Source organism: Aplidium turbinatum, chromosome 8 (assembly GCF_918807975.1).
Source record: "Aplidium turbinatum chromosome 8, kaAplTurb1.1, whole genome shotgun sequence".
NCBI lineage: Eukaryota > Metazoa > Chordata > Ascidiacea > Aplousobranchia > Polyclinidae > Aplidium > Aplidium turbinatum.
This window is the reverse complement of record NC_137479.1, coordinates 8204949-8213838: the sequence shown is the minus strand read 5'-3', so window position 1 is coordinate 8213838 and position 8890 is coordinate 8204949.

The window sequence follows — 8890 nt, the reverse complement described above, 5'->3', positions numbered from 1 at the left end:
ATATTTTCAAAATCAAAATTTTTTTTAAAATTTGATTCTTCTTCTACAGCCATGCAAAATATTGTGTTGTGTTTTGACCATTCTGTGTGTTTTTCAATCAATTCATTTTCCTTGCTCTAACAATTCACCATAGTTTGCTCTGCATGACATTGTAGCCTATTAGGATGCATTGTATAGCCTATCTTGTCTGTACTGTAGCTATCTTGAAAGGACACTAGGCAAGGTGCATGCATGGTATGTGGATTTCAGGTTGTCATATACAATGCAGTGTGCCTTCTAGATTCTAGAATCTTGATCTACTGAAACAATGTTTGCTTTCTACTACAAAACTATCAGTCAGATGTAAAAATATATTACCTATTGGCTATTGCACAGTTTGCGCTGGTCAAGCCAGCATAAAATCGATAGCCATGATGTTTGGCAACACATTAAATACGGTTGTGTTCTTTCCATCGTGCAAACAATGCTTCAAAAGTTAATTTGAATCATTTCTTTACAATAGTTAGCTACAAACACCTACTTGCCCGCCTAGCTTGCAACCCTGCTCAGTGCTCAACCAAAATGTTTTCTTGGACTAGCCTATGCGATAAATGTAGTCATATCAATGACCTTAAACGTATGATCACGGAAATATTTGAAGAAAACCTGCTCGTTGATTCAATCACATACAAAGCATGGGTGTCTGTTGAAATAAATAAATAAAAACAACTGAACTGTTGACCGCACACATTTGGAAACCTTAATAGACCCCTAGACAAATTTGTAGAGAGCCTGTTGGAAAAACTATGGATCCTTCAAAGACATGATTTTATAGCTAAGCAAGAATCTGCAAGTTTGAATCGAATGAAACAACAAATTGATGGCTCTGTTATAATTTTGGGTGTTTTTGCTGAAAATTACTCTTTTTTTGTGCAAGATGCTGCTCAAAGTTATCAATGGACATGGACAAATATGCAGGCTACCGTTCACCCATTGTAATTTACCACAATTTTCCTACTGCTGAAGATCCATCTATGGTACTTCTCCGAAACACATTTGTTTGGCCCTAATTTCTGATACTCTTCAACACAATGCTGTAACTCAGGGGTCGGCAAACTTTCTGTACTACTGGGCCAAATCTACCAACTTCCGGTACCGTGCGGGCCGCATAAATTTCAACCTATAAACAATCGCCACATTATCCTTAAAATCATGGCGCACCTGCAACTCCTATTCCTGTGTCTATTGCACAATGAGACGTGTTTGTTGCCGTTTCATATTTATTATCAAACACGTATTAAAACGCAATGCATTGTTTTTATTTACTTATCGTTTATCAATGTGAAGGATGATGTTGTTTTTGTGTCATGGCCAAGGTGTTTAAATCAACTGGCAACTTTGTTGATGATATTTGCAATACGTCATTCAAATGACGATCTGACAGGCGAGTGCGAAGTTTATTCTGTGCGTAATTCATTTTTGAAAAGAGCTGCTCACAGCAATATGTGCTTCCAAACATGCACATTACACGTTTTGCATTGTCATACAGATGAGGATAGGTGGATTTCTGGACATATTCTTTATAAAAGTTGGCAATTGGAACTGAATCGTATTTGGCCTTCAATATGTTGGATGATTGAAGTTCAAATTATTTCCATTTTAATTTTGAGTAACGTCAGACCATAATTTTGAGAGATTTTGTAGCGTACATGAGAGTTACCGAGTAATGTCGGAACACATGTTAAAGGGCTTTTTGTTATGATATAAAATAAATTGATGCGTAGATGATGATGAAACTTTAGTTTATGCACTAAAAGTAAGATCGTTCGAGGGCCGCAAAAAGTTTGTCCGCGGGCCGCATTTGGCCCACGGGCCGCAGTTTGCCGACCCCTGCTGTAACTGTTCACACCTTTCAACGTCATCTATTCAAATATTTGCAATCTTTTAAGTTTCTTGTAAAAAAGGCAATCTATTTTACCATCACATGGAAAAGGCCGCTGTGATGGAGTAGGAGGTACCATAAAACACTTGGCTGCCAAAGCCAGCCTACAAAGAGTGTCTGATGACCACAATCAAACACCAACGCAACTTTTTGTTTGGGCCGAAAAGAGCTTAACAATAAGTGAAATGTTTGTATGTTGAAGATGAAGAAATTAAACGACATGCATCGGACCTTGAAGAAAAGTTTTCCTATGCAAACCCAATTCCAGGTACACAAAAATTACATTTCTTTGAACCACTGACGAAATCTACTGAGAAGCTGATAGTCAAAGAATATTCATTGTCATCCAATTTTTCCACCGCAACAATCAACAACAAACACAGTTCAAAAATTTTACAATGGGAAAAAATTACCTCATATATATATGTTACATGTGTATTGTGTGTATGAGAAGAATTGGTGGCTAGCATATGTTTAGAAGAAGTTCATGAGTAATGACGAGCTTGAACTAAAATTTCTGCATCCACATTCCACATGGTCCTGTATCATCATATTCATTGCCAAGAAAAGATGGTGTTCTGATAGTGCCACGCAATTCTCTATTTTCATCAGTGGATCCTCAAACTACTGCAAGCTTTGGAAGGACATATTCCCTCACCAACAACGAGTTGTTGCGTGCCGAACAGATGCTAGCTTTAAAAATTCAATTGCAACTTGAACAGTGAACTAACGTGTAATGCAGTGTTCCCACCAAAGTCAGTTATTTATGTAAAATATGTATTTTAAGCAATATTCTAGGATTACATCTAAAAGTTTTAAAGGTTTTGTGCAACTTAGAACTTTCATTTGAAATCAATCAGCAAATCAATTCTGTTGATTAGGAGGTGTGTCTACGGCATTTGGTGGGCATAGCCCTATACAGTACCGGTACTTTCTACTTTGCATGCAAATTAACAGTACGATCACGATAACAAAGATTCAGTGTTCGTACTTTTGGCATACTGGTACTGATTTTCGTGGTTTAAAATGAAAGTTAATGCATTGCTATGAAATAGCTGCTGCTTGGAATTTGTGCCAGAACTTTTGTTTTCGCGATAATGTTATAATTTTGCATGCAAAGTATAGAGCCATGCCCACCCAATGACGTAAGCACATCTCCTAATCGCCAAAATTGATTTGATGATTGCTTCCAATCAAATAAAGTTGCATAAGTTTCATTGGCATGTTTGTAAAGTGTGGATTTTTTGGTATTTTATAAACTACAGTTAGCTTTAAGTGGATTTCCCCTGTAACAGAAATTAATATTATTAAAACCTTGGAGGGAACACTGATGTAATGTATGAATATTGCATATTTTTGACTTGTTCAAATAAAGTGACCAGCTTTTACTGTTTGGATATTTTAATAGTAGTCTAGTAGCGAGTTATGTCCACTAAAATTATTTATATTTGCTTATAGTTAACCACTGAAGGTAACGGTCGACAATGTCATTGCTTAATCATGAATTTTTATCATTATATCTTGGCTATTGGATTTCATCTTTAGAACCTACAAAAAGCTATGTTGTATAATATTATTTAAAGATTTCCTGACACACGCAATACAAACTGCTACAATAGCCAACTTCATTCCTCAAGCTGAATTTGTATTTTTCAAAATGTTGCAGCATTGCGAAAATATAGAAATAATTTAAATCATCTGCCTCTGTATAACTCCCAGTCTCTTCTTGCTTAATTATATTAAAGACACACTGTATGAAGAGTTGAAGACCTCCTCTTCATCGAAGCTGTACTTATTTATAATTAAGATATCTCAGCATTTAGCTTGTTACTAATTCCCATGTAAGTTATCCTGCAGATACGTATAAAAAATTTAGTAAGGATAAACAAAAAAAAAAAAAATTGGCTAAGGAATATAAAATTATTAAAAAACACACAGAATGGTCAAAACACAACACAATATTTTGCATGGCTGTAGAAGAAGAATCAAATTAAAAAAAAAATAAAAAAAATTTTAATTTTGAAAATATATATTTTTGCTGTGCTCGTCGGAAGTTTACAACCAAGAACACAACATTCCTCTTTCATTATTAAATAAAGTTTCATTATTTTTAGATAGATTGATAGAGCTTAAAATTACCTTTCAAATGAGCTATCAACCATGTCTCTACAATAAAAATTGGCCGAGATATGGGTTAAAATGTGAAAAATGGCGCCATCAAGTGGTGAAAATGACTAAAATTTCAAATCACTCTATCTCGAAAAGTACTCGATGTAGAAAGACAAAATTTTAGGAAAAGATTTTTTCATACATTTTTACTAATGATGTGATTTTCATCACAATCGGTGTCGTCGAGGTTTTAAAATGCAAAATTTTGTGTTGATTTCATTTGTTTTCACCCCTATTCTTTTTCTATTAGAAAGGTATTTTCATACTTTAAAGTCTTTAATAATGTGGTGGCATTGTTGTGTCTAATACAATCACAACAGCATAATCTGTAAGTGCTACTTAGAGGTTTAATTCAATCTAACTGGTTAAACTTGGTTGCACACACAGACAGACGTAGAACTCCTTTTTATATTGTTGTGCAACCTATTTGCCATTTATGTTTGTACATTTTTTTCTTTTTCTCCAACAAGTTTGGTCACAGCGGTAAACCATAATCTCTTCGTGGGAAAATTGTAACATAAAGTTCCCGAATCCGTTTGTCTGCATATAGTGACCGAAAGGAAACACTCCTTGAAACGTCTATTCTTAAAGTGTATTCCTGTAAAATTAGCCCGCGGCTATCGAAATCGAAATGCAACGCCTTGCACCTCTAAAAACTGTCACTACGATACAGATTACTTGGATAAAAGACGGAGAATTTGTCCAGCTAGCAAGCACCAAATAAACCAGTTAAATGTGCGACCGACTTCCAACAAACAACTTCGAGAATGAATCAGAAAAATTTGTGATAACTCAAAGGCGACGCAACATTTCATGTTTAAACCGGTTTCAACAGGTTTGACCCAGGTCTTACGGACGATGGTGCAATTTTGGCTCATGTTTTAGGAATTTCCATGACGTAATATTCAGTAGACCCGAACGGTTTCTACATGACGTTTGACCAGGCGAACAACCGTCTGGAACAAAGTTGCAACAAGAGATAGACTGAAATCAACAAGGGCCTAACTATATTCAGCAATGCGTACAATATACTTTAGAATCAGATCTTTGCATGCACATCCTAAACTCTGATGGTTTTGCCACCTCTTCTTTTTGTTGCTGTATTTGAAATCCACAATATCGTTTGTTTTGCATTCTGACAAAAACAATGAATGGCTAAGCTGCAGGATGGGTTTCTTTTAGGCGGTGGCTATTTGATCGGCACCGGTCTTTTAATCTAAAACACTATTTGACTAATCATGACATTTTTTTTTCTTTTGCATTCTCTTTCAAAGCAAAAGACGAGAGGAGAACAAATCAAAAACGTGCTTATATAACTTCTAAACTCAACAGTTTTATTCATCTGAATCAGTGGCACGTACAATATTTTGTCAGGCTGGTATTCCCAAGGATATGAGTTCGATACTATCCAGAAGCGCTTGTTTAAACTAAATTCTAACCTAAAGTGACTCAATCGTTAGGCTACTGCATTTTTGTGGTGAATTTTTAATTTGAGTACCCTACAACCTAATTTTTTATGTCAAGATTTTCAAATATGAGTAATAAAGTTAGATTTTTTTTCGCCATACGAGGATGTGACCACGTTTGCCGAACGACGCATTACATTTTTGCACTCAATAAGTTAGTTTGGTGGCTGCAAAATGCGGATGCAACCTAGTTCGTACCCTGAACAGTTCGTACCCTGAAAAGATCGAGAGAAAAAATAAAAAAAAAGCGGAAGTCGCTGATTGCAGTTTCCGCAAACATTTTAAAATTTTCCCTCTGAAAAGATCAAGAGAAAAAATAGCACAAAGCCGAAGTCGCTGATCGCAGTTTCCGCAAACAAACAAAAACTCTCAGGATCATTACCAGAAATTATAAAATGTTTGCGGAAACTCCGATCTCAACCCTAACTCTTTAAAAATGTTTGCGGAAACTGTGATCAGCGACTTCGGCAAACTCTTAGGATCATTACTAGAAATTTTAAAATGTTTGCGGAAACTGCGATCAGCGACTTCGGCTTTCTTATTTTTTTCTCTCGATCTTTTCCTAACCCTAACCCTTTTAAAATGTTTGCGGAAACTGCGATTAGTGACTTCGGCAAACTCTTGGGATCATTACTGAAATTTTAAAATGTTTGCGGAAACTGCAATCAGCGACTTCGGCTTTGTTTTATTTTTTTCTATCGATCTTTTCAGTTTATTTGTTTGCGGAAACTCCGAACAGCGACTTCGGCTTTTTTGAATTTTTTCTCTCGATCTTTTCAGGGTACAAACTGTTCAGGGTACGAACTACCGGTAGGTTGCACGGTCCGTAAAATGTTACCAACAATACTTCTTTAAAAAAATGGTTTCATCAATGTTCAGATTACTTTTAGGCAGTGTTTTTTAGCAGGCAATTTAGTTTAAAATGAAGCGCTTCTGGGTACAGTGCCGTAGTATAGAACTCAAATCCTTGAAATACAAGCCTGACAAATACCGTTTGCGTCGCTGATTCAGTTGAAAAAGACTGTTGAATTTAGAAGTTATATACATAACCAAAGCACTTTTTTCATTTGTTCTCCTCTCATCTTTCGCTTTGAAAGAGATGAAAGAAAAAAAATACGTCATGATCGGTCAAATAATGTTTTGGAATAAAAGACTGGTGCCGGTCCAATAGCCAATGTCTTTCTTTTATGTTCGGTTTTCTTTCTCCGATAGCTCAATTGGTTAGCGCGTCACTTCTGGAACGAAGAAGCTTCAAGATCAAGCGGCGCTGGTTCGACTCTCGGGGTGTGCGCTTGAGCAACGCACGTTAAGGACTGCTCTCCATTCAGCGGCATCTAATGGATGGAATAGTTCCCCGGCAACAAGACTTCAACAATTGGAAACTTCACTTTGTCAATCTCGGTGACCGGGCCTGCGTCAGTGATTTAAAGCCTCTACAAGTATGCGAAACTGCTAGGATTAAGCTCTGCAAGAAGCTTTCCCAGTCCGAGGATAAAGATTCAATCAATCAATCCTATTATTATTATGATGACTGCTCAGTGCTCATCCACATCAATGTTGAAACTGGCAAATTCAATCCACAACACTTTTCATTAGGCTACTACCGGTACATTGATGCTTCTCTTTGTATTTGTGGCCGTGCTAACTATAGGCATATAGCCTACTATATGATTTTCTATTCAAGCACGTTTTAAACCTTTCAAGGTTTTTCCACCTTTTCCCGTTCATTAACGTGCTGGTAGGTCTATATCCTGGTTTTTTTTTTTCGGTCATTGACCGATTTTTTAGCAAAATGTCCTAAAAAAATTTAGTCAATTCGGTCAAAATATCCGAAAAAAGATATAGTCAATTCAGTCAAAATGTCTGAAAAAACAACGTTTCTCAGTGAAACTTACAGTAATGTTGTAGCTAGTCAGGAAGTGCAAATTTTGGTTTGTATCAGCTACTTGAAAGGAAATATTTTCATCAGAAAAAATGACCGAAATAAATAAAAAATGACCGAATTTTTTCAAGTCATGTCGGACAAATGACCGAAAAGTCTCAGCGAAAAAAAAAACCCAGTCTATATCGACTATTGTAGTTAGTACTGTAGCATCTTTTTCGTCCAGGACTCGTTAATGAAGAAAAATTGATTGAATGAGTGAGCAGTGTTGCCAACCACACTTAATGAATGGGTACCAGTTGTTTTCTAAATGGGTACCAAATTGATAAACAGAGTACCAATTTTTTTTCACCTTTAAAAATAGCAAAACTTTTATCAACTTTATTAGCGCAGAACAAAATTATGATTATGATCAAATTATGATCTTTTTTTTTGTGCAATTTGCTTTTATCGTGTCGAACCAAGTTAGATCGATGTGGATTGACAAGAAACTTACAAACTTTACAGTACCGGTAGCTGAAATCTTTTTAATCTTTGTTTTTTACCAGGCTAGATTCAGGTGGGCTGCACGCCCAAATGACTTCAACTTCCCATGTTTCAAATGCTTAGCCTACTATTTTTATGATAGCATTTGGTTGCTTTTACTTTTGCCATATAGCCTACCATACAGCAAATCAAATTAGAAGTAACACTGCAATGGTCGCAGAGTCACCCATTGGCAGGGTTGGAAGTAACGACTAGTTGTCACTATTCGATAGCGTTATTCGTTGCTTTCTGAATATCGAATGCTTATACTCATTTCTTTTAAAAATAAATATCGAATGCGCGTTATATTCACTGCTTTTTATGCAAGCAACGAAATCATTATTCGTTTTTCACTAATCGATATTTGGGAGAACTGCTAAATCATTTTTTTTGTGGTTCACTATAACTTTGTCGTCAAAACGGATTTACAAGATTTAGTTTTCGGATTATTATCCGACCTAGTCCCCTTCCGGTTTACGAACTTTAAAAGATTAAGGAAAATTTTGCGCCAACACAGTTCAGAAAAACCATGCCAGTGAGAGTCGTTAATAGTGTTGCCAACCTTGCGGTTTTCTCGCAAGTTTAGGCTTGTTTTTTTCGAGTTTGCGTATTTTTTTTTGATTTTGCGGGTTGCCCGTTATTTTTTAAATTATTTTTAGTAATTGCTATTCATTGCTTTTTTAAGTATCGATAGCGGAAAGTCATTGCTTTTTTGGGCACTATCGAATAGTGAAATAGTCATTGCTTTTTGACTAACGACTTCAAACCCTGCCCATTGGTGCACAGAAATAAGCAGTTTAATACAATTAGACTATTAATCGTTAATATAGCAGGCCTAGCCAATGTTTTCTGAAAAAGGCTATTACTGCAACTACGTTAGAATTATTTCTGTTTTAAGCTAGTTGGCCACACTATTTATTTAGATAC